Genomic DNA, 21,150 nt, shown 5'->3' on the forward strand with positions numbered 1-21,150 from the left:
AAGGAGAGGCTCTGAGTGATCATATGATTCATATTTTCCAGGAGTTTTATAAGGATGACAAGTATAGAGGAGCTGGTTGACTGGTCCTTCTTACAATGGAAAGTGTGATTAAGGAGCGGGATGGTCTCAGAGCCTCAGAAGTGAGCCTCAGGTGCAGACTAACGGATTTGAAAACTTACATCTGTGCTACAAAGGAGAGCCTTCTCTCCTCTAGTAAAAGAGCTGACATTGCTGAGAACCAGGTACAGAGTCTCATTATGTGAGTGTCTGAATTGCAACGGCAGCTGAATTGCAGATCTAGAGCAGTGTCTGATACCAAAGTGAGGGCATTGATTGGGAAAAGTTGGGACCCTGAAACATGGGATGGGAACATATTCTAATGATCCAGAAGAGGAGGATAAGGAGCCCTTAGAAACAATTGACCCACCCCAGTCAATAGATCCACCTCTCCCAGCTGAAAGTATTAATTCACAATCCACACCTGAGCAGATTACCCAAACTATTCAAGTTGATATGCCAGGTGGGGCTGCATCAGTAGCATTGCCTGAGGGAGATGCCTTCTAAGATATTACTGAGAGCACCCAGGAAACACCCTCACCACCCATTGTTTCTGCTAGACCTGTCACTAAAATTAAGTCTCAGAAAGCTCCTAAAGGTGAGGTTGAGATGAGTACCCAAGAAGAAACGTGCTATACTCATAGATCTGCTCAAATTTTCAAATACAAGTAGAAGCCTGGGGAATACCCCTGGGAATGGTTACTAAGGGTGTGGGATACTGGTGCACAAAATGTAATATTAGACTGGTCTGAGTTTCTGGATATGGGGCCCCTAAGCACAGACTCTTCTTTCAATGACTCTGTGAGAGAGGCTAAGAGAGAATCTAATTCTTTATTTGGTTGGTTCAATGAAGCATGGACTGCTAGATGGCCTAGATTAGACCAACTTGAAGTACCTGACCTACCTTGGTACCCTGTTGAGGAAGGCATTCAAAAGCTTAGAGAAATTGATATGTTGGAATGAATCTATCAGGATATTCCCATAGACCCAAAAAGGGGGTGTCCTGAGGACATACCCTTTACCACAACCATAAGGAACAAGTTTGTGAAGTGAGCCCCAGTATCTCTTAAGACTCCTGTAATTCCTATTTTATGTGTACCAGGATTAACAGTGGTCACTTCCCTAAGCAACCTCTGACATTTGCCCACAATTGGGCTGATTGTTCCCTGTGATGATAGAGGGCAGACGTCAGCACTGAATCAACAGAGACAGGGTGGGCATGGTTATAATAGACAACAAGCTTTCAGTAGTAATCAAAGCAACCTGTCTTGTGTGGAATTATGGCATTGGCTACTTTGCCACGGTGTCCCTAGGAATGAAATAGATGGGAAACGTACTAAATATTTACATGATCTGTACAAGCAGAAGAATGGTAGATCAGGTGAACAGCAGAATAGACAGTCACGATTGCTCAATCAATTCCCAGACCTGAGCCAGTTTACAGACCCACATCCCCTTGAATGAGGGGGAGACCGGGTCCCTTTGAAGAGGGCCCTGCTACATCACCGAAGGTCTATACTGTTAGTCTTTCCTCTAGCCTTCCCCAAAGGGACTTGCGGCCTTTCACAAGAGTGACTGTTCACTGGGGGAAAGGAAATAATCAAACTTTTCAGGAATTACTGGACACCGGCTCAGAACTGACACTAGTTCCAGAAGACCCAAAGTGTTTCGAAGGCCCACCAGTCAGAGTGGGGGCTTATGGAGGTCAAGTTATCAATGGAGTTTTAGCTCAGGTACGCCTCACTGTGGGTCCAGTGGGCCCCAGGACCCATCCTGTGGTTATTTCCCAAGTTCCAGAATGCATCATTGGAATAGACATACTTAGTAACTGGCAGAACTCCCATATTGGATCCCTGAAGTGTGGAATAAGGGCTATCATGGTAGGAAAGGCCAAGTGGACACTATTACAACTGCCATTACCTAGGAAAATAGTAAACCAAAAGCAGTACCTCATTCCTGGAGGGATTGCAGAGATCAGTGCCACCATCAAAGACTTGAAAGATGCAGGGGTGGTGATTCCTACTACATCCCCATTTAACTTACATTTTTTTGCCTGTAACGAAGAAAGATGGATCCTGGAGAATGACAGTGGATTATTGTACACTTTAACACGTGGTGACTCCAATTGCAGCTGCCTTTTCAGATGTGATTTTATTGCTTGAGCAAATTAATAATTCTCCTGGTACTTGGTATGCAGCTACTGATCTGGCTAATCCCTTCTCAATACCAGTCTAGAAGGACCCCCAGAAGCAGTTTGCCTTCAGCTGGCAGGGGCAATTATATACTTTCACAACTCTCCCTCAGGGGTACATCAACTTTTCTGCTCTGTGCCATAATTTAGTCCAAAGGGACATTGATCACCTGTTTATTCCACAAATTTTCACACTGGACCAGTATATTGATGACCGTATGCTAATTAGACCCACTAAGGAAGATATATCAAAGACTGTAGATTCATTGGTACAATACCTGCGTGCAAGTGGTTGGGAAATTAACCCAAAGAAGATTCAGGCACCCTCCACCTCAGAAAAATTTCTATGGGTCTAGTGGTATGGGGCATGTCGAGATATTCCTACTAAAGAGAAGGATAAGCTATTGCATTTGGTGCCCCCAATGACTAAAAAAGAGGCACAATGCCTAGTGGGCCTCTTCGGATTTTGGAGGCAACATATCCCTCACTTTGGTGTTCTACTTTGACCTATTTATCAAGTCACATGAAAAGCCTTCAATTTCTGAGTGGGACCCAGAACAAGAAAAGGCTCTTCAACAGGTTCAGGCTGCCATACAAGCTGCTTTGCCACTGGGACCATATGATCCAGCTGACCCAATGGTGTTAGAGGTGTCAGTTGTAGATAAAGACGCAGTCTGGAGTCTTTGACAGAACCCTATTGATTAATCACACTGTAGACCATTGGGATTTTGGAATAAAATCCTGCATCCTCTGTAAACAACTACTCCCCCTTTGAAAAACAGCTGTTGGCCTGTTACTGGGCCTTGATAGACAATGACCACCTCACCATGGGCCACCATGTCACCATGAGGCCTGAACTACCCATCATGGACTGAGTATTGTCTGACCCACGAATCATAAATTTGGACGTCCGCAGCAACACTACATTGTTAAATGGAAGTGGTAAATACGAGATCGGCTAAAGCAGGACCTGAAGGGACCAGTAAGCTGCTTGAAGTAGTGGCCCAAATGCCCACAGTCTCCACTCCTGTCACATTGTCTTCTTTCTCCCAGTCTGCCCCTATGGCCTCCTGGGGAGTTCCTTACCGTGCTTTAACTGAAGACCAAGAAAGTCATGCTTGGTTTACGGATGGCTCTGCACGATATGCAGGTGCCACTTGTAAGTGGACAACAGTAGTACTACAGCCCCTTTTGGGAATCTCCCTACAGGACAGCGGTGAAGGGAAATCTTCCCAAGGGTTAGAATTTCGAACAGTGCACTTGGCCATTCAGTTTGCATATAAGGAAAAATGGCCAGATGTGAGACTATATATTGATTCATGGACTGTGACTAATGGCTTGGCTGGATGGTCAGGGAATTGGAAGGACCATGATTGTAAAATTGGTGACAAGGAGGTGTGGGGAAGAGGTATGTGGATAGAACTCTCTGAATGGGCCAAAGCAGTAAAGGTAATTGTATCTCATGTGAACACTCACCAAAGGATTACCTCTGAAGAGGAGGACTTCAATAATCAAGTGGATAAGATGACACGCGCTGTGGAGACTGCTATTCCTCTTTCCTCTGCCACTCCTGTTATTGCCCAATGGGCACATGAACAAAGTGGTCATGGTGGCAGGGATGGAGGTTATGCATAGGCACAGCAACATGGACTGCCACTCACCAAGGCTGACGTGGCCACTGCCACTGCTGAGTGCCCCATTTGCCAGCAACAGAAACCAAAATTAAGTCCAAAATATGGGACCAGTCCTCAGGGAGATCAAGCAACAACTTGGTGGCAGGTTAATTACATAGGATCACTTCCATCATGGAAGGGACAGAGTTTTGTTCTTACTGGAATAGACACCTACTCTGGATATGGATTTGCCTTCCCTGCACGCAATGCTTCTGCCAAAACTATGATTTGTGGGCTTACAGAATGCCTCATCCACCAGCCCAGCATAGCTTCCCACATAGCATTGCTTCAGATCAAAGAACTCATTTCAAATACAGTGCGGCAATGGGTCCATTCCCATGGAATCCACTGGTCGTATCATGTTCCTCATCAGCCTGAAGCTACTGGCTTGATAGGATGATGGAATGTGCTCCTAAAGACACAATTAGGCGCCAACTAGGTGGCAACAACATGCGGGGCTGGGGCAATGTTCTCCAGGAAGCTGTATATGCTTTAAACCAGCAGCCAATATATGGTACTGTGTCTCCAATAGACAGAATTCATGGGTCCAGCAACCAAGGGGTGGAAGCTGGAGTGGCACCACTCACTATTACTCCTAGTGAGCCACTTGCAGCTTTTTTGCTTCCCATCCCAGCAACCCTGTGTTCCTCAGGCCTGAAGGTCCTGGTCCTGAAGAAAGGAATTCTCCCACCTGGAAACACAGTACAGATTCCACTGAGCTGGCAGCTGAGAATGCCCCCTGGGCACTTTGGACTTCTCATGCTTTTGGATCAACAGGTCAGGAAGGGTGTCATTGTACTAATTGGTGTGATTGATCCTGGTTAGCAAGGAGAAATTGGACTGGTGCTACATAATGGAGGTAAAGAAGAATATGTCTGGAATCCAGAAGATCCCATAGGCCGACTCTTAGTGCTACCGTGCCCTGTGATTAAAGTAAATGGTAAGTTACAGCAACCCAATCCTGACAGGACTTATAATGACCCATACCCTCAGGAATGAAGGTCTGGGTCACCTCATCAGGCAAAAAACACAGCCAGCTGAGGTGCTTGCTGAGGGCAAATGTAATACAGAATGGGTAGAAAAAGGTAGTTCTCCTTATCAATTATGACCACGTGATCAATTGCAAAAGCGAGGTTTGTAATATCAATGTATTTTCTTTTTATGTGCTTACTGCATATCTTTCCTTTGTTCAGGTATGATATATCAGATGCAATTGGACTCAATGTGTTTTCATTTATATGTATGATAGATGATTGATGATAAGTATAAGTATAATTTCATCAATATCTGGATATTATATGAGTATATATGGCTAAAGAATTGTGTATAGGTGCCAGGTTGGCAAAGGGTGGATTGAGGTCGTTAACTTCTTGTGCCAGCCTGGCCAATAAACATATGTGGGCTACACTCCCTGTGGGATACCTAATCCATTCACTGTGTCGCTGTAATTTGAGGTCTCTTTAATACCTGCTTCTCCATACAATTGAATTTACATCTCTTGAGCTGGGGACTGACTATTGGTGACCTGGCTGACTGTTGGTGACCTGTCTTGCTGTTTACTACCTGTGTGGGGATATCCGGAATCTCTCTACAGAGGACTACCTGGTGGCCCACAAGACTTGAAGGACTGCCAGTGCCTCACAACTCTCTCACGGGAGTGAGTTGCACTGAGCCATTTTTACTGCTTTATAATTTAACTGTTCATTTCTTGTATTATATATCTATCTGTATATTTTAACTGTTCATTTCTTGGGAAATATATATATATATAATTATTAACAATCTGGTTTTGTCTCTCTAGAGAACCCTAACAACACACCACTGGTTTCACTCTTTTGTTCCAGTATCCCTTCCACATGATTATTTTGCGTGTGTTCGGTCGCAAACTCCCACGCTGTTCCCCTGCATGCCTTGTATGCTTTCCAGAAACAGCATGTACCTTTTGAGACTGTAATACCTGCAACTTCCCTTCTCCTCTTAAAAATCACTTGAATTTCAAAAGTGCTTCTCCTGCGTGAATTCTTTCAGCATTGAGAAGCAAAACCGAGGTATAACACTCCAGGAACCTAGCAGCTGGTGCCATGACTCGAATAAACTCTCTGGGCTCCACTTTTAAGGTAAGCAGAGCTCGGGACACCCTTGCGTCCCTGGAGCGGGCGCACATCTCTGCCTCTGTACTCACAGCCTCACTCTTGTGGCGTACCTCTCCTTCAGGGCTTCCACCCTCATCAATTGGGTAGAAGCTGAGATGCTCTGGTGGCTGAGAGCAACTTTGTAAGTGTGGGACTTAAGCTGCACATCTTGCACTTTGAAAGCACCAGCCTTCCAGGGAGGGAGATGGGACCTCCTCTCAGACTGGCAGGGGGTTCAATCCTGCCCTTTGGAGTGGCTGCCAGTGTGTCTGTAAGCAGGCCCTCTGATAATACAGCTGCTGGAACCCCTTACCCCAACCGCCCTCCGCCTGTCTGCCTCCCTAATCTCCTATGTTCCTGCTTTCATGTTCTGCCACATGCCTGCCCTCTACTCTCCTATGCATTTCCTGCCTCCACGTTTTGCCATCAGCGCTTCCTTAAGCCTCCCTCCTGGAATGCCATTGGGAGACTCACCTGTGCAGGCCCTGCGCTCTGTTCCCAAAAGCCCTTCTGCCTGCCTTTGCTTTCCTGGCACATCTCGCTCATGTGCTGCCTTCCTGGAAACCCCGAAACTGCTGCTTGCCTGTGCTGTTTAAATTGAATGGTCTCTGTGCTCGGCACCCACCCCCTATGCTTTCTCGCCTCAGTTCCCCGACTCTGCCATTTTGCAGGATAACTGGACTCGTTGCTCAAGATGGCATATCTTACCCCACCCACCGACCTCACCACGCGTTCCTGGGGTTGGACTACTAGGCAGACCAGCCCCTTCCAGTCCCCGGTTTGCCTTTTCCCCATTTGTTGGGTTCACCCCACTCCCACCCCATCCCTTCCGGTTTTCCAGGATCATTCCTTCTAGGGTCCCAGCTCCTCTGATCCTGGTTACCAGGAGTTCTGGTTCCCGGGTTTGTCTGTTCTGGTTTGTTCCCAGGTCTCTTTCCAGTTTCTCCCAGCATAGTTCCTCCAGTTTACAGATAAACCCGGTGAACGAGATTCCTAGTTTTGTAGAGCTCAGCTCTGCATTGGCTTGGGGTTTGTCTTTGTTTTCCTGTTAGCTTTGTCTGTTTCCCCCTTTGGCCAAGCGTTAGCAACAGGCCATTGGGAAGTAAGGTCATGAAACAATTGCTAACCCTGTTGTTTCCAAGATCACTCCAGAGGGTTTGTTTTGTTTTTGTTTTTTTTTAGGGACATCTGTGCCTTTTGCCTCCACGCTATTCCATCGCTGGCACAATGCCGCTGGTTAATATAAATCCATCTAAGGGCTCCAATTTCACTACAAATGACTATATTCAGATTGAGCCTACAGACAGGTCCCTTCTCCCTTTGAAGCTCCTGGTGAGAGACCACCTGCTAGCCAGTGGTACCCATGGAGGATCCTGAAGTGCCGCCTAATACTGATGGTACCCTAGTGCCTGGATTACTGCCTAGAACATTTGCCGGACCTGGCCAATTGTTGAGGCAGGGCCCCGACACTCCTGAGGACAGAGATGTCTGTCTGACGCTCTCGGATTTCAGAGGCCTGGAACCTCTGGTTAAGGACCTGGGGGCAATGGACAATCTAACCATTTGCTGTGTGTTTTCTAGATGGGCAACTGGGAGTCCCTCCCTCGGGCAATGCTTTTGTGCTGGATCCCGTCTATTGGTCCAGGTTTGACACGAAAGAAGCAAACACTAGTGCTTTTTCTGCAACTCCATCTGGCCCCAGCTCGTTCTAGGTGATGGTAATCCTGGGCTAACGTGTATCATACTGCTCTTCCGTACTCTAATACAGCCAGAACCTCTCTGCGAAAAGTAAGGGGAAGTGAGTGGAGGTCCCTTATGTTTAGGCATTTGTCTTCTTGAGAAACAGTGAAGACCTTTGTTCCAAATATACCAAAGACTGCAGATGTTTAACTATTGTCAATGTTACCTTTGCAATAGACCAGAGAGCAAGGCCCAGACTCGGGAGGAGAAGGAAAGATGTAGGGCATGCAGGGTATTGACCTCCATTGGTAATCAGCGCTCATCTACTGCCTCCCAGATTTGAAAGACCCCGCACCTGGACAATGTCCCATATGTGTTGGCATTTTGAATCACTGGGCAAATAAATGCCCTTATACAGTAGTTCTCAACCTTCCTCATGCCATCAACTTTTAACACAGTTACTCATCATGTTGTGGTGATGCTCCAACTATAAAATTATTTTTGTTGCTACTTCATAACTGTAATTTTGCTACTATTATGAATTGGGTGACCCCTATTAAAGGGTCATTCGACCCCTAAAGGGGTTGAGACCCACAGGTTGAAAACCACTGCACTAATAGAAATTGGCCTCCACAGGGCCATGCTATCATTGAAAGCAAACTGGCCACTGGCAGCACTCTGTCCTATGGGGAAGACCCAAGAGGCGAGTTGTCTGCAGCAAGAAGGTAACTGCTACCTTGACTGAAGCAGCCCAGCTGGACAACCCAGCAGCAAAGGACTACTGCCGCTGGTCTGGAACCCTGGTTATGCATGGGTGTTGGCAGGTAGGCCAGTAAACTTTGTCCTCCGTGGCGGTGTCTACTTTGTTCTAGCCTCGTTCCTCAGACTCCACGCTATAGCTTGACACTTATGAAAAATTTACCATCTCCACTGTGTTTGGAGATGACAATCTTCAGGGCAAGTAGAGAGAATTAATCCACACTTAAAACTAACCCTCAGGAAGTTGACACGAGAAATTCAGATGAACTGGAAAGATGCATGCCAATAGCTCTGTGTCATCTCAGAATTGCCCCACGGCACTCTTCGTGTTTAAGCCCCTGTGAAGTTTTATATGGGCCACCTTTCCTTGTAACAGAGCCAGCAGAATAGACTCTGAGCTCTCTTCAGTACAGCAGTATACCATCAGGGTAGCCCAATGCCAAGAGCCTTCCAATAGTATGGGATTATCCAGGATAGAGGTCCTCAAACTTTTTAAACAAGGGACCACTTCACTGTTCTTCAGACCATTGGAGGACCAGATTATAGTTAAAAAACATAACAAAACTATGAACCAATTCCTATGTACAATGCTCATATATTATTTTGAAGTAAAAAAACATATGGGGCAAAATAAATGTCCTCGGTGGGCTGCATGTGGCCCATGGGCCGTAGTTTGCGGACCTCTGATCCAGGACCAAGGGGAGGAAAAACTACACCCGCTGTGCCTTCCTGGAGACCTGGTTCTTATAAAAATTTGGAAGGGTGTGTCTCTCAATTCCCAGCTCTAGCCAGTCAGGAAAGGTTCTTCCCCAGTAATTCTCTCTACCACCACTGCCATTAAAATTTCGATACAAAGTGCATGGATCCACCACTGACGGATAACATTTTGGAAGCTGTTGGAATCATCTCCCTCATACATAGATCAAATGGAACAAGTACACATGTGAAACATTAACCAGCCTTACGATGGTGTTTCATTGACCCTCTGAGACAGATAAGTGCCTGTGTTATTCTGGGTAGACCAGAGAAACAAAATCATGGAGACACTGATATGGGTATAAGAAAGAGAAATTGAATATTGAGAACACATCCCACCCTAGTCCAGATCAAGTCCATAATTCTGGTGTTAGCCCATATTTCTGATATCAATCTATAAATTCCTCTTCAGACTCATAAAACACAAGCAATGATGCCAAATGCAGAACAATCACAGGCCAATGGGTGAAAAGTCTTATGGATCCAATGATGGTGCAAGGCTCCACGTGTCTCCTCCAGCTCAGGAAACTAGCATCACTCCATATGTTTTGTCAACTGCAATGTCTCCCAGGGAGTGAGTTGAGAGAGAGAGAGTCTCCCACCTCCAACAAGGAGTATAGGAATTGCCGGAGACCTCAGGAGAAGACCATGCCCACACAGAGGTCTCATTGGCTATGACCTGGCTATGACTTAATTGACAAGTTAGACTCCAGCCCTACACACTTAATCTTCTCAAATTAACAAATGATTATATAACAACCACAGTGCTCTACAGAAAAGCTTACCATAAATCTTTAAGCTAGTGCAAGCTATAATACAGTTTCTATGTTTAAATTAAGCTTGCAGGCTATGCCTGTCAATCCAATGTTAACAATAGCTACTGAGATTTCCTTTGGAATCGCCCAGTGTGAGACTAACGCACATTTCCATAGGCATCGCCATAACTTAGTTCTTGCTCTAGCCTAATGGAAACTGTTCGCCTGTTTTGTCTCTTCTAGAAGTCATCACATTACTAATGACACTGATCCAATTGCCATCGCCCGATCACCAGTGCCTGGATCTTCCCAACCCCATTCGTGGATGATAACCTCTCCCAGTAGCGCAGGAGTGATGTCAACCTGAAGCCCCACTTCACATCCATTGATAATAGGAAGTAGCCAGACTGTCTCTGGCCAGTTTCCCCCAAAGATTTGGGCCCATACTTCTTCAGAGAGTAATGTTAGGTCACTGTATTAAAGACAAAAGGGGATGTCTTCCCAAATGCCTACGCTAAATAAAATTAGTTGTCCATGCCACATAAAGGGCTTGGAAAGAAATCCTGCACATTTATTAGATACCTATGGAAAAATCTAAATTTACCATGTGCACAGTAGGCCCACCTAGATGCAGGTGAAGCTAAACCTGGCCACAACCTAGGCACATGATATCAACCAGGTGCACTTGAACTCAGCGAACTCAGCCAAAAAAATCAGCAAGTGTGGAAAAGAGGGAATAAAAGCTAGTGGCCCTGCCTCAGCCTCCTCTCTCTTTCCTTTCTGGTGTGCTCTGTAAGCGGAGACTCGGGACCTGTCCCACATGTGGGCACGCACACACGTATGCCCCTGTGGGTTTACTCAGGGTCTGCACTCTTGGCCTTTTGGGGAGTCCTGGTTCCACATGCATAGCTTCCTGCTCCTGTTGCAGTATTCCTTCCATCTGGTTATCCACATTCAGTCTCTAACTCCCATGTGCTGTTCCTGCTGGGTCTTGTGCCTTTCCTAAAACAGCATGCACTGTTTTTTGAGACTAATATCTGAAACTTCCCTCATGAAAGTCAACTTGGATTACAAAAGTGCTTCTGCTGCGTGAATTCTTTCAGCAATGCTAGGCAAGAACTGAGCTATCCCACTCCAGAAACCTAACATATATCTTTTGAAGGATTTATCTCTCCAAAATTTCCTGGAAAAATCCTGTACTCTTCAGTTTAGGCCACCTCAGAACAGCCAGTTTGGCAACATCAAGTGGTTCAAATGATCTTCATTTTAATGTATTTTTTAGGAACTCAAAGAAATCTGAAAGGTAAAACCAGTGCTGTCTGATGGATTCATTAAAACTTCCCCATGATATTTTCATAGGAAAGTCACATGTCCCTTGAAGAATATGGAGGTACATTGTTTCAATAGAAATTATTTCTCAGTGCTGTTTTCTGGGCTCCCTTCGTACCCTCATAAATGCAGGTTTTAATTTTCTTAAAACTTCATAAAAGCCCTCATGATGATCTTGTGATCTTTAAAAATTTTTTCCAAGAGTTCCTCTTTTAAATAGAAACCCAAAACAAAATTAAACAACAACAACAATAAAATGTGGCCAGATCCTTCTGAGCTGGCTTTTCTTGCATGTATTTAAATGGCTCAGCCAGGCTCTTAAAAACTCCTTTCATTAGACCTTTTTCTTAAGGCACCCTTGATAGCTGTGAATTTGTTTAAGAAGAGTAAGACAGATGTATTATTGAGAGAATGTGTCTTCTGCCACCGCTGATAAAAGAGACATGTTTAAATTTACTTTGTTTGGAATAAACTCATTCATGTACACACAGAAATCCTCGTAGCAATACCTAGTGACTTTCTCTTATACATATGGTCATTGGGTAGCAAATCTAACATGATGCACCCAATAGCAGCAAACTGTCACTCAAGTGTGGGTAAAGCAAATAAACAGGTTCATGCCTACTCAGAGTGATCCAATAAGACAGGGTAGAAATGCTCCTGTGTGTTTCCGAGACTCTGACTCAGCTGGCATAGGATGTCCTGGCTTTCTTCCCCTGAGTGGCTGGTAGACTTGAATGGCTGACCTCGTGAGTACAGTCCAACACGTAACCAATATGTCACCAGGTCTCCTGTACCTTGGTACAGGACATAGTTTTAAATAGAAAGCACAAGACTATAAAGTGTGGTAAATATGACAAAGAATTATATAAAATGTAATCTTACTCATGAAAATTGGTGCAATAAGAAGCGACAAGGGTATGTTCCTTCATGTATAAAACTGTTCAAAGAAGAAAACCCAACTAAACATAGAATATTTTTCATCTTAATATGTGAACCATATTTACATTTATGTCTAGCCTTTTCTCACACATGCTTACATAAATTTATATAAGCTAAATTATCATGAGAAATAGAAGTGATAAAGAAATAATTATTTATTAGCACAGACACACGTCCTCTATAATAGACTGACCAAGTCTCTCTTTTTGTAGATAAGGATACCAACTTCAGAAAAAATAAAGCATCTTGTTCAAAGTCACCAATATGAAATAATTAATTTCTTAATTCAGCAAATGATGCTTAATTTGTTAGGCATTATACTAAATGCTGTGAATAGAGTCCACCTTCCCAGGTATTTTGTGAGCAATATAGATCTGTAAATAGAAAATTAGAGCATGATAAGGACTACAATATATGAAAATATGGGATGCTCTCTCAGAATGGAAAAAGGTTACTAGGATACAGTTAATAGTCAGAAGCCAGATAAGCAAATGAAAAAGGTTGGAATAAGTAAGGCTGGTGACAGGAATAAGAGATTCACATAAGCCCTGCCTATCATAGTAATCCTTTCCAAATCCCACGAGCTGACCAATGTCTTTAACCTGCATTTCTTTTTCCTCTTATGATTTCACAATAATTCTGTGTATTACTTAGTAGCTCAGGACTGTCCAATGTTTCTTTCTGTTTTACAGAAAGTTGCCATGGGTTAGAGCCACTCAACAATTAAAAATATTAACTGATGCTTTGTATGCAATGATATTTTCTAGTTTAACCATATTTTTTTCAATTCTTTACTATTCTAGGGGTCCTGGTGGTGTAGTGGTTAAGCAGTGGGCTGCAATCTCCATGGTTGGAAGTTTTAAAACCCCAACAGCTACGGGAGGATGAGTGGGCTATCTACTCCATAAGCAGTAACAATCTCATAAAACCACAGGGGCTCACTATGAGTCATCATTGACTTGACAGCAATGAGTTTGGGGGTTGACGTCTTTAAACTTTTCAAATGGTATTACAAAATCTATTCAAGAAAGTGTGATAAAAATAAAAAACACCCTGGAAACAGCAGAAGTAGTTCACAAAGATAACGACTCACACAAGAAAGGCTCTGCATTATATCTCCTACCAGATAATTTAAAAAGCATATGCCTTTTCTGATATTTAACACACTTTTCAGTTTATATTAAAGTGGTCCTGCCATTCTGGGCCTCTATTCGGCATGTAACTTGATAATTTCTTTGTAAGTCATCCTTTTAAAATGGTTCTATTGAATTGTGGGGACAGAAAGACAATTTTTGTCCTATGTAAACATTTCCTAAAAATTATCCAACAAACAAACCATGGAGATATATGTTCTATGAATTTGGGACAACAAAAACTAAGATATTTCTCACCAAAACAATTTGTGTAGAAATTATAAAAAATGAATATAATTTGCTATGTAAATTTTCACCAAAAGCACAAAAATTATTTAAAGGCAAAATAAAAGTAGTTTCATCTATGATTCTATAAAGGACCAAAATATAAAATAACTAGGCATGGTTAAGAAAATACAATTTTTGAGTCTACATAGCATCCAAGTAGAATCATCCACCTGGTGCTCCTGTTCCTAACCAGAAAATTAAGAGTTAAGAAGACCAATAGTGGGAGGCTGGGTGCTAAAAATAAATTCAGTGTACTAGGGTCTGGTTCAGGATGTGGCCCTCCCACCCCCCCTTCCCCCGTGATTTTTGCCCATGAAATGATTCAAGAACTCCCTGAAGAACTTTAAGTTTACCTTATCTGTCAATGGGCTCTGAGAAAACCTCACCAGATCCAGCAGGACAGAGTCCACCACCTCATCCTACACCATAGATGCAAGATTTGAGACTCGCAGCGTGCAGTAATTTCCCAGGCTGCTGTCTAAAGGTGAGCATAATCCCAGGACGGAGGAGAGTCTCCGAGAACAAGCCACAAGACCTCACACCAGAGTTCCCCTGCCCGATATCACCCCAATCTTGCATTCTCAGGCTTCCTATGCTCCCTTCCTAGCCAGGAACAAAGTGACTACATCAGCCATCACCTTCCCATTCTCCCCAACTGTAGGACTGCCAGCATGGGTATGATAGATAGATAATTAGTCACAACTTGTCAGCAATAGAGGAGCCCTGTTATATTTACCCATGACAGCAGTACAGGAGAGCCTGGAGTAAGACAAGAGTGCAGCTGGGGGAGAATTAATATCCAGTGGGCTCCCCAAACCACCCAGATAATCTGGTCCCCTTCCCTGGGGGACAGCACAGCACAGCCCCAATACCAGTGCATCCCATAACCCCATTATTCAAATAAATAAATAAATGCTGACAATCCCAGGCTATATTCATTTGCAGAAATTTGAATGCAAGCCACCAGAAACCTGGTCCTTGTCTATTAGCATAATATTAGCATAACAAAACAGGCAAAATTCTGATATCCAGAGCACTGATTAGGATTTTAGCATAACAAAATAGAAAAAGCCAGGGACTGAAAGCCACTGGCCCAAGTCAAAAAACTTGGTCTCCACAGAGAGTCTTTAAAAGAATGCAAATTAGGAAGGGGAGAAGCGGGAGAGGGAAGGGATGAGGAGCTGATGCCAGGGGCTTATGTGGAGAGCAAATGTTTTGAGAAAGACAAGGGTAATGAATATAAAAATGTGCTTTATACAATTGATGTATGTATGGATTGTGAAAAGAGTTGCATGAGGCCCCCATAAAATGATTTTTTTTCAAAATGCCAATTGTGGCCAGACAGTCCAGACCAAACCCGTCCCATGCTGCAGGCCTACCCAAACTCAGCCCAGTGGTATGCCTAGAGTTTCCAGCCTCAGCACACTCATCAAGGGCCCATTGAGTCACCATGGCACTTTCCCTACACGGCAGCCCAGCCTTTCACCATCGTAGGACACAATTAGTCCATGAAACCACTCTCACCAGTTACACATTGACAGAGTTCAGGTCCCTGAAGTCTCCTGAAAACATGGTGTCCAGTTCTTCTAAAATGACAAACAGACAGCTACATACCTCAACACCCTTGACAATAAAACAGGAAAAAACAAAACACAACAGCAGAAGAAATCCTAAAACTAACGATGCATATAAGAAACAGATGTTGATCTGCAACAAAAAGAAATCTTCAGAATGCTGCTTGGAGTAATACAGGATATGAGGGAAGCAACAGAGAAGAAGGATGCAACTATAGAGGAGATGATTTCCACAATAGAGGGGATGCATTCCACCATAGGGGGGGTGAAATCCAGGCACCAAAGGGAATTACAAGAACAAATGGATGAGGTAACAGAAGCAAAACACAAGATCATGAACCTTACCAACAGACTAGAAGAGGTGGATAATTGTACAAGCAATGTCAAGGACAATTAGGCAGACTTCAACAAATGGGAAAGACAGTCAAACAAGATAGTAAAAGAGAAAGAAGAAAACCTGAGAACAATGATAGAGGTTATGAAGAGGAACAATATTCAAGTAATTGGTCTTCGAGAACAAGACACAATGAAGTCTACAGCTACATTAGCAAGGGAATTCCTGGAAGCAAACTTTCCAAGCTTAATGAATGATAATCAGATATTCATAGAGTAAGCAGAGAGGATACCAATTTGACTAAAACAGGAAGAACTGAGGCACATAATAGTCAAAATATGCAACTCTGAGGAAAAACAGGAAATTTTTTTTTTGGTTTAGTTTGGTTCTCATTCATTATTTAATTTTTTTAGGGGCTCATAAAATTCTTATCACAATCCATACATACATCAATTGTGTAAAGCACATTTGCACATTTGTTGCCCTCATCATTCTCAAAACTTTTGCTCTCCACTTAATCCCCTGGCATCAGGTCCTCATTTTTCCCCTCCAACCCCGCTCTCCCCTCCCTCATGAACCCTTGATAATTTATAAATTATTATTTTGTCATATCTTGACCTGTCCAACACCTCCCTTCACCCATTTTTCTGTTGTCTATCCCCCAGCGAGGAGGTCACATGTAGATCCTTATAATCAGGCCCCCTTTCCAACCTACCCTCCCGTTACATTCCCAGTATCGCCACTCATACCACTGGTCCTGAAGGGATCATCCACCCTGGATTCCCTGTGTTTCGGGTTCCTATCTGAACCAGTGTCCACCCTCTGGTCTAGCCAGACTTGCAAGGTAGAATTGGGATCATGATAGTAGGCGTGGGGCAGGGGGTGGCAGGGGGAGGAAGCATTTAGGAACTAGAGGAAAGTTGTATTTTTCATCGTTGCTACCTCACACCCTGTCTGGCTCATCTCCTCCCCAAGACCCCTTTGCAAGGAGATATCCAGTGGCCTACAAATGGGCTTTGGGTCTTCACTCTGCACTTCCCCCTTCATTCACTATGGTAAGATTTTTCATCCCTTCAACACCTCATGATCGCACAGGCTGGTGTGCTTCTTCCATGTGGGCTTTGTTGCTTCTGAGCTAGATGGCCTCTTGTTTACCTTCAAGCCTGTAAGTCCCCAGATGCTACATCTTTTGATATCTGGGCACCACCAGCTTTCTTCACCACATTTGCTTATGCACCTGCTTTGTCTTTAGTTGTTGTGTTTGGAGGATGAGCTTCATAGAATGCCAACTTAATAGAAGAAAGTATTCTTGCATTGAGGGAGTACTTGAGTGGAGGCCCAATGTTATTCTGCTACCTTAATACTAAACCTGTAAGTATATGCATATAGATCTATTCCCCCATCCTCATATATAAATATATTTGCATATATACATGTCTTTATCTAGATCTCTAAAAATGCCCTTTGCCTCCCAGCTCTTTCCTCTATTTCCCTTGACTTTCCTCCTGTCCCACTAACATGCTCAGTCCCCACCATGGTTTCAATAATTCCTCTTTGTAACATTACCTTTGATCATGCCCCACCAGGCCTCCCACACCCTACTCACCACCAATTTGGAACACTTGTTGTTCCCTTGCCCCTAGGTTTGTTAACACCACTTCATTTCCCCCCACCTCCCCCTCTCCCATGTTCCCCGGAACTGTTGGTCCTGTTATTTTCTCCTCCAGATTGTTCATCCAGCCTATCTTACTTAGACAGATCTGCGGAGATAATAACATGCACAAAAACAAGACAGAGCAAAACCAAGCAACAATATACAACAAAACAACAACAAAACAATGACAAAACAAAACACAACAAGAAAGAAAAACTTGTAGGTAGTTGAAGAATCTTTTGTTGGCCTTTAGGAGTGTTTTCCAGTCTAGGCTTGGGGCACCACGCCCTGGCCCTAAAGTCCACATTCAGCATTCCTTGGGGACCTCGCCACTCTGTTCCCTTTCTTTTCTGTTGCACCCCCTTATTTTTTTGCCTCAGTGTGGTGGGATCAGATGGGGTGCAATTTTAAGAGCAGCAAGAAAAAAATAGTACAACAGGAATCCCCTGACGTAAGTATAATCTGCAGTATAGTTGTAGAAGAAAAGCCATTTATTTCCCACTTTATAGGCTGAAGTACACTCAATGGGTTGATGGACAGCCCAAACCAAAGGATGTATGTATCATTCCAACATAGATAAGGAGAACGGGAAAGGGGTAGGGGGAAGGGAAAAGAAAACAAAGAGGGAGACAATGGCACTGGGAGAGTGGGGCACTAACCCACCCAGGTGGAGGGTATAGTTGATGCCTCCACAAAAATGGGAGTGTGAGGACAGACCCCACGACAGCGCAAATAAACTTTGAGGGCAACATAACCACATGGAGCAAATCAGGAACAGAGAAGTGCTCAGGGCCAGACTCAATCAGACGCGAAATGACTCCCTCCGTAGTATGTGCTACAGATGACAACACTAAGCCTAGAGGTTGGGGAGAGAACCCGGACTGTCACACCCACATGGAAACAAACCAATAAGGAAAAAGAGAGACCGAGGGACTAGATTCCATGTGAGTACACTAAACCCCAAGGATGATTGTCCTGCACAGAGCTACTAAGTCACAGAGAGGCCTGTAGGGCTGACAACAGTTCAAGAAATGACATCTCCTGACTGGAGTATATGGCCACAGGGGACAATACTGGGGACACACAGCGGGGAGTGGGTCTAGGGTGACCACCCCCAATGAGGAAAACCAAAAGGGAACATACAGATGAGGAATGGGAGCAAAGCCACGCCATAACCCCCCTGAAGAACCCCCCAAATATACTTAAAACTAGGATGGGCAGTTCCTGGAACCCCCTAGGACCAGTGGGAAGGTAGCCATAAACGTCAGTGGACAGATTGGGAATTGTGCATACTTTTTTATTTGCTAGGTTCTTTTTCCTTGTGTTTTTTTCCCATTTTAGTTCAATCTTTTTGTTTTGTCTCTTTTATTCTTGTTTTGCCTGCCAATATAAGATAAGCATGGGAAGCAAGACCAAGGAGAAAGCAACAGGACCAAAGGCTATAGAGGGACCTAGAGGGAGGAGGAAGTGGGGGAAGGAGCTATAAGCAAACAATGCCACACACAAGGAAACAACTAGAGAATTAAAAGCAATAATGGGGAGGATGTAGAGATTCAGGTGGTGTTGAAGCAACAGCAATCTAGTTGAGAGGAATTACTAAGAGGAAGAAGAAGGGTGTGTTAGTCTGGCTACTTCCCAGAAACAAATCCACAGAAACTCATGTTTAATAGACAGAGTTTTATGTAAAGGTTAAATGTGCATCAAGAAAACATCCCAACCCACGCTGCCCAAGTCCACAAATCCAACGTTAACAAATCATAAGATGGAGAGTAGATATTTGTTTGATCTCTCCTTCGTGGTAGTTATTCTTGTTTAGCCAGAGGTCAAATAAAGCCACACTATTTGCTCGGTTGTTTTCTGGGGGAAATATGGGAGGTATGAAAATAGAAACTTTGTAAGCCTACTTGCTTTGGGACATTAAAATTTGATCTTTAGATGGGTTTAAGCCATGACTGCAAAGAAAGCTTTGAAAATATACATACCACCCAGTGATTTGGAGTACTCAGAAACCAGTAGGCTTTGTCAGAAGCTGGTAAAAACCTGGAACCACGAAGAAAACTCCTCTCTGGGACTGAATGTTAAAGGGAGCCTGAGAGCAGGCTGAAATGCTTGCTAGGTGACCACCTGGATTTACTTGTTGAGTGGAAGTGGGAGAAATGCAGCAATAAAGAGACGGGTTGAGTTTGGCCACTGACACCTGTGGACTTGGTTTACAGGGAAAAAAGGAGAAGATGAGAGTGGGTTGACAGGTCTAAAGTTCATGACCTAGCCCGAAGGGCTAGGATTGTTGAGTATATTGATGAGAGCCCATAGTCTACAGGGAAGGCAAGCAATGGACACCCTGTGGAGGCTGAGTGAGGCAGCTCACATTGACTTGACCAGAAGCCGACCAGATAGAGATTTTTGAGCCTGTGAACTGGTGCATATTGTTGCTGACTTTTTGTATGGTCTGTCCGGATTTGACTTTGCTTATGGATGCAGACTTCACAAGGTTCCAACTGGAATCAAGACTCTTCATGTCAAAAAATATTATTGTCTTCTCAGAGAACTGGGTTGATGTAAGTGGGCAATATATAAATTGGAGACTCAAAATTGGAGGGATAAAGAAAGGAAGTGGTTGGATTATAAACTTTCATAGCTGGGGGAACATATTCACAGGATTATAGGATTAAGGTGTAGGTGTTACTTAATTTCAATTGTGAAGCTAAATAATTATGTACAGGTGCCAGGTTGGCAAGGGGTGGATTGAGTTAGATAGTTTATTGTGCAAACTGGTTGATAAAAACATGTGGGGTTAAATGAAGGGTGGAGAGATAAATGGCTTGGTGAACCTCACCTTTCTAGTTCTTGGGTCTCTTGCTTTCTGATGATCACACCAGGGTGCAGCTGCCTTAGCAGTTCCCTGCTTAAGCTTGCAAGGCCAACTTCCTGCAAGACATCCCTGAGAAGAAGCCACATGGACCTACCCTGAAGCAGTCCTGCATGCTGGAGAAGCCATGTGAAGACCCCTGCCAGTGCTGAGCTGAGATATTTACACATTCACTGACTCAGCTTTCTCCTGCAGTCAGCATCATATCTCTGTTTTGTGAGATGGAGGAGGACTTTGTGGATTGGTGTTGGACATATGGGTTAATGTTGGAATTTCGAACTTGGGCTGCACTGGGTTGAGATGTTTTCTTTATGCACACTTAACCTTTATGTGTATTTGTTTCTCTAAAGTACCCAGACTAAAACAAAGGGAAAGCATGATGATGGGACAGGAGGAGGGTAAAATGAAACAGAGGAAGGATCTAGGAAGCAAAGCTATGGATAGAGGTATAAACATAAAAGGTGTGTACTTATATAAATATATTAATTCATATGAATAGAGATATTGGTCTATGTACATACACATTGAGGAAGTGCACAGACTTTGGGCTTCTGCTCAAGCCCTCCATCAATGCAAAAACATTATGTTCTAATAACCTGACATTATGTTATGCTCACCCTCCCAACATGATCTCTGAAGACAAATATGTGCATAAACAAATGTGGTGAAGAAATCTGATTTTGCCCGGCTATCAAAAGATATAACATCTGGGGTCTTAAAGGCTTGAAGTTAAACAAGTATACATTTTGAAAAGAAGCAAAAAACCCACATAGAAAAAGCTCACCAGCCTGTGTGATCATGAGGTGTTTTCAGGTCCATGTAACAGGCAGAAGAAAACCCCAAACAAAGTAAACACATATTTTTATTACAAGGGATTCAGCACAGAAACCCAAAACACATCTGTAGACAATACGATGTTCATTCACAGAAGGTTCACAAGGAATGGATGAGTCAACCAGGGCGCAGTATAGCACTGATAATATACACAATATTCCTCTAGTTTTTTGAGGCTTCCTCATCCCCC

This window comes from Tenrec ecaudatus, chromosome 11, assembly GCF_050624435.1.
Source record: "Tenrec ecaudatus isolate mTenEca1 chromosome 11, mTenEca1.hap1, whole genome shotgun sequence".
NCBI lineage: Eukaryota > Metazoa > Chordata > Mammalia > Afrosoricida > Tenrecidae > Tenrec > Tenrec ecaudatus.